This window comes from Doryrhamphus excisus, chromosome 4 (assembly GCF_030265055.1).
Source record: "Doryrhamphus excisus isolate RoL2022-K1 chromosome 4, RoL_Dexc_1.0, whole genome shotgun sequence".
Lineage (NCBI taxonomy): Eukaryota > Metazoa > Chordata > Actinopteri > Syngnathiformes > Syngnathidae > Doryrhamphus > Doryrhamphus excisus.
The window spans coordinates 23,911,255-23,918,260 of NC_080469.1; positions in this window are offsets into that span (position 1 = coordinate 23,911,255).

Sequence of the window (7,006 nt, forward strand, 5' to 3'; positions counted from 1 at the left end):
ATTTGGTAACTGATGGTGGTGGTGGGCTGCATGAGTGCCACCGACACTGTGCATGACTTCCATCTTGGGGAAGTTAGGTTTAATTGCCTCTCTTGGTAAACCTTGGGGCCAAAAATGTCAAAATTTCACTCAATGAACCGCAGCTCTCCAGTGACAGCAGCACTCGTGCAGGCCGAGATCATGATGCTGCCGCCATCATGATTCTTCTTTTTTCATTGGATATTAAATCTGTTAGTATACCACATAGTGAATATATTCAATTTGTGACCAAAATGTCAGCATTTCTTTCAATGAAGTGGAGCGCCCCAAACACCTGGCAGCACTCATGCACATGGAAATTAGTCAACACACAGCCTAAATGGCTGGCAAAGTGAGAGAGTACGCTTCATAGTGAATTATCCACATTGTGACCGGCATATTAACATTTCTTTCAATGAACCCCAGCTCCCCTGGTGAGAGGCAGCACTCGAAAATGAATCAACACACAGTCTAAATAGCTGGCAACATCAGAAAGTATACCTTGTGATGAACACGTCCAAATTGTGGCCAACCTGTCAACGTTTACTTCATTGAACCGCAGCTCCCCAAGTCCTGACAGCACTCGTGCACCTAAATATGGCAACACGAGGGACTATACCTCAAAGTGAACATGTTCACATTGTGGCCAACGTGTCAACGTTTACTTCAACGAACCGCAGCTCCCCATGTCCTGACAGCACTCGTGCACCTAAATATGGCAACAAGATAGACTATACCTCAAAGTGAACATGTTCACATTGTGGCCAAAGTGTCAACGTTTACTAAACGAACCGCAGCTCCCCAATTCCTGACAGCACTCATGTACCTAAATATGGCAACATGAGAGACTATACCTCAAAGTGAACATGTTCACATTGTGGCCAACGTGTCAACATTTGATTCAATGAACCGCAGCTCCCCAAGTCCTGTCAGCTCTCGTGCACCTATATATGGCAACACGAGAGACTATACCTCAAAGTGAACATGTTCACATTGTGGCCAACGTGTCAACGTTTACTTCAACGAACCGCAGCTCCCCAAGTCCTGTCAGCTCTTGTGCACCTAAATATGGCAACACGAGAGACTATACCTCAAAGTGAACATGTTCACATTGTGGCCAACATGTCAACGTTTACTTCAAAGAACCGCAGCTCCCCAAGTCCTAACAGCACTCGTGCACCTAAATATGGCAACATGAGAGACTATACCTCAAAGTGAACATGTTCACATTGTGGCCAACGTGTCAACGTTTACTTCAACAAACCGCAGCTCCCCAAGTCTTGACAGCACTCGTGCACTTAAATATGGCAACACGAGAGACTATACCTCAAAGTGAACATGCTCACTTTGTGGCCAATGTGTCAACTTTTACTTAAACGAACCACAGCTCCCCAAGTCCTGACAGCACTCGTGCACCTACATATGGCAACACGAGAGATTATACCTGAAAGTGAACATGTTCACATTGTGGCCAACGTGTCAACGTTTACTTCAACGAACCGCAGCTCCCCAAGTCCTGTCAGCACTCGTGCACCTAAATATGGCAACACGAGAGACTATACCTCAAAGTGAACATGTTCACATTGTGGCCAACGTGTCAACGTTTACTTCAACGAACCGCAGCTCCCCAAGTCCTGACAGCACTCGTGCACCTAAATATGGCAACACGAGAGACTATACCTCAAAGTGAACATGTTCACATTGTGGCCAACATGTCAACGTTTACTTCAACGAACCGCAACTCCCCGAGTCCTGAGTGATTGCTATGTTTGTATCTTCAGGTAACTTCATTACCTCCAACACACACTCACACCCAGATGTCACCACAGGAACTAAAAGCAAAGGTCAGAGCACTTTACGGCGGACGGGCTTTGTCAACAATGGCCGCCCCCAGCAGGCCGCCAGCCCGCAGGTACGAGTGCAGCAAATCCTTCAGCAACAAGTCTTAAAACGTCCTCTTAAAGTTCAGCTTTACAAGTTGCAAGAAAGCCTGTGACATTTCTTCCTTCCTGGAGAGAAAAGCTGTGGTTGACGTTTAGACGGGACGCTGACACACCGACTAGCGGCTGGATTTCAACCTTCACACAGATACATAAATACTGTATTTACCGTACAACTCATGTAGTCAGTAAAGGCAACACCGTCACAGGATGTTAGAGCACAAAGTTATGTAACAAATACACATTTACACACAAGTACTACTTTTTCTTTAAAATTTCACTTCTATTCTACTAAAATTAACATTTTTTCTCATAATATTCTGAGTTTATTCTCATAAAATGATGCATTTTTTCTGGTTAGGATACAATTGTTTTGTCTTAATTAATATAAATATTAATTTATTAATTCATTGGAATTTAGTTGGAATTAATTTATTGATTACTAATTATTTAATTTATTAATATTAATATTGATATTCTGATTTTATTTTTATAAAAAGACAGAGTTTTTTATTTTTATTTTCCAGCTATTTCAAGTTTCATCTTGAAATGACACTAAACTAAAATGAACTGAAATAAAATATAACATTTACATTTTTAAAAATCCCCCCCAAAATAATCATTTTAATTTAACAAAACTATGTTAAATCAAAGATAAAATTAAATTAAAGTAAATGAAATAAAATGTGTTAAAATAAACTTAAATTGAATGAATTCAAATTAAACAACATTTTTAATTGAACTAATTTAAACTGATTCAAATTTGACAAAATGAAACCAAACCAAACCAAATGAAACCAAGTATAAAATAAAATAAAAGTTAAATTAAATAAAAAAAATTAAATAAAACAAAAATCAAAATGTACATTAATTAAAATTAAATTAAATTTTCATTTTGTAAATTTTGTTCTTGTTATTGTGACTGAACTCTCGTATCATTAACCAAAAATGGCAATTTTATTTGTTGTTTTGGTTCTTTTTGGTAATATTCAAATTTTTCAGAGAGTCATTTTATTTCAGACTTTTTTGGGGGGGCCAAAACGCTTCATTTGCGTGACGTGATTTGCTCAGAAAATCTTGTCGGCAGGAACTACTTTTCCTTCTGCTGTCCTTCCAGCGTCCATTTTTTTTCTGCAGTTTATGGTCATGTAGCAAGCTGTGGTGTATCGGAATATGTTAATGGTAGTAAGGTACATATATACGTAGGCCAGGAATACTATCCTTGGATATATAGTACTCTTGTTAGCTAAATACTGCATCTCATGCTGGTAACCAAGTACAAATACGTGCATCAGTTTTAGCCAAAATCAGTAATTCCGGTTCTGGGATTTGATACATGTGTTACATCGATACCAAACAGAAAGGGATCGGTTCCACCTGAAAGTTGGTGTCTAAAACCTGAAAAGACGTCTGATGTCCCATTTTGTTCCTCGAGTGCTCCTTGCGTGGGGGGAACCGTGGCGCCGTGTTTCCCTTTTTTTTTCTCCCACGAATCCGACACGGCTCAGCCTGCAGTTCCTTGAAATAAATAAAGAAATAAAAGTTTGTGATCCAGTGTGGCAGGATTATATTGGCACCAGCGCTGGTTCTGCCTCTCAATGAAGCTGCCGGATCAACATAAGCCGCACTGCGGTTCCCCCGCTGTTCAAGCCTGGTGTTTATCTCCACCGCCCTTGGCGCTCGGACCCGTGGATGCGCTCATACTTTCCCCAGGATAGGGATAGGCTGATTGGGGAGATTCTGCTGGGCGGGGAGAGGAAGGACGATTGGCTACGGAAGCTCAGAAAGTTAGCATCCTGTGGTAAACACGCAAAGTACCAGGCAGCGCTAACACTGCTAGCCTAGCATTAGTAATATCAGTGCAAAAACAAGTTTAAAATATATATTACATTCAAATACAATACATGACAAATATCAAACCTACCCAAATCCCGGTAACAATACTTCTGATATTGCAAAAATATTTTTAACAAAACTACACTAAACTAAACATAAAATTAGATTAAATTAAATGAGGGCTGCACGGTGGTCGAGTGGTTAGCGCGCAGACCTCACAGCTACGAGACCCCGAGTTCAATCCCACCCTCCGTGTGGAGTTTGCATGTTCTCCCCGTGCATGCGTGGGTTTTCTCCGGGTACTCCGGTTTACTCCGAAGACAGCCGGGATAGTTACAACCATGTAATATGTCACAAGCTCTTTAAAAGTATATTTTAGAAGCTTTTAGTCAAATCTAAGATGACAAATGTAACAAAATATATAAAATAACTAACATATTCAACCCAGCGGATGGTATTATGGTTTGGAATATTTAAGTTACACCACGGAAGATGGCACAATAGCTCTGTAAAAGTATATTTTAGAAGCTTTTTGGCATATCGAAGACTCTAAAATAATAAAATATAAACAATAAGCAATGTATTCAATGCTTTTTGTGGAATCAAAGCTGGCAAATGTAGTCAAATATAAAAGAAATAAACATGCGTTACAATGTGTAAGATGTCACAAAAGCTCTTGAAAAGTATATTTTAGAAGCTTTTTGTCATATTTAAGCATCTAAAATGACAGGATGTAAACAATAAGCAAAGTATTCAAGCCAGCAGATGGATTTTTGGTTTGGAATATTTGTGTTCCACAACCCAAAAGTTCTTTAAAAGTGTATTTTAGAAGCTTTTAGTGAAAAATAATAATAACAATAATTTAAATTTAACAAAACTATGCAAAATTAAACATAAAATTTAATTAAATAAAATGTAGTAAAATAAACTTAAATTGAATTAATTCAAATTAAACAACATTTTTAATTGAACTAATTTAGACTGATTCAAATTTGACAAAATGAAACCAAACAAAATGAAACCAAGTATAAAATAAAATAAAATAAAATAAAATAAAATAAAATAAAATAAAATAAAATAAAATAAAATAAAATAAAATAAAATAAAATAAAATAAAATAAAATAAAATAAAATAAAATAAAATAGAAGCTGGTGAATGAAATCGTTTTTATTCAAAACTAAACATGAGTTACAACATGTAAGATGTCACAAAAGCTAAGCTCTTAAAAAGTATATTTTAGAAGCTTTTTGTCATATCTAAGCCTCTAAAATGTAAACAATAAGCAAAGTATTCAATCCAGCAGATGGCTTTTTGGTTTGGAATATTTGTGTTCCACAACCCAAAAGTTCTTTAAAAGTGTATTTTAGAAGCTTTTAGTGAAAAATAATAATTATAAAAAATAATTAAAATTTAACAAAACCACGCAAAATTAAACATAAAATTTAATTAAATAAAATGTAATAAACTTAAATTGAATTAATTCGAATTAAACCACATTTTGAATTGAACTACTTTAGACAAATTTGCCAAAATGAAACCAAACAAAATGAAACCAAGTATAAAATAAAATAAAATAAAATAAAATAAAATAAAATAAAATAAAATAAAATAAAATAAAATAAAATAAAATAAAATAAAATAAAATAAAATAAAATAAAATAAAATAAAATAAAATAAAATAAAATAAAATAAAAGCTGGTGAATGAAGTCGTTTTTATTAAAAAATAAACATGAGTTACAACATGTAAGATGTCACAAAAGCTAAGCTCTTAAAAAGTATATTTTAGAAGCTTTTTGTCATATCTAAGCCTCTAAAATGAGAGGATGTAAACAATAAGCAAAGTATTCAATCCAGCAGATGGATTTTTGGTTTGGAATATTTGTGTTCCACAACGTTATATGTCCCAAAAGTTCTTTAAAAGTGTATTTTTACAGCTTTTGGTGAAAAAAATAATAATAATTTAAATGAAACAAAACTATGCAAAATTAAACATAAAATTAAATTAAATGTGGTAAAATCAACTTAAATTGATTTAATTCAAATTAAAAACATTTTTAATTGAACACAATTTAAACTGATTCAGATTTGACTATATGAAACCAAACCAAACAAAATGAAACCAAGAATAAAAAAAAATTAAAATAAAATTACAATAAAATAAAATAAAATCTGGTTAATGAAGTCGATTTTATTAAAAAATAAACATGAGTTTGAAAAGCTCTTGAAAAGTATATATTAGAAGCTTTTTGTCATATATAAGCCTCTAAAATGTAAACAGTAAGCAAAGTATTCAATCCAGCAGATGGCTTTTTGGTTTGGAATATTTGTGTTCCACAACGTAATATAAGTTCTTTAAAAGTGTATTTTAGAAGCTTTTGGTGAAAAAAAAATATTTTAAATGAAACAAAACTATGCACAATTAAACATACAATTAAATTAAATTAAATGTAGTAAAATCAACTTAAATTGAATTAATTCAAATTAAAAACATTTTTAATTGAACTAATTTAAACTGATACAAATTTGACAAAATGAAACCAAACAAAATGAAACCAAGTATAAAATAAAATAAAATAAAATAAAATAAAATAAAATAAAATAAAATAAAATAAAATAAAATAAAATAAAATAAAATAAAATAAAATAAAATAAAATAAAATAAAATAAAATAAAATAAAATAAAATAAAATAAAATAAAATAAAATAAAATGTAACATGAGTTACAACATGTAAGATGTCACAAAAGCTAAGCTCTTAAAAAGTATATTTTAGGAGCTTTTTTTGTCATATCTAAGCCTCTAAAATGTAAACAATAAGCAAAGTATTCAATCCAGCAGATGGCTTTTTGGTTTGGAATATTTGTGTTCCACAACCCAAAACTTCTTTAAAAGTGTATTTTAGAAGCTTTTAGTGAAAAATAATAATTATAAAAAATAATTAAAATTTAACAAAACCACGCGAAATTAAACATAAAATTTAATTAAATAAAATGTAGTAAAATAAACTTAAATTGAATTAATTCGAATCAAACCACATTTTGAATTGAACTACTTTAGACAAATTTGACAAAATGAAACCAAACAAAATGAAACCAAGTATAAAATAAAATAAAATAAAATAAAATAAAATAAAATAAAATAAAATAAAATAAAATAAAATAAAATAAAATAAAATAAAATAAAATAAAATAAAATAAAATAAAATAAAATA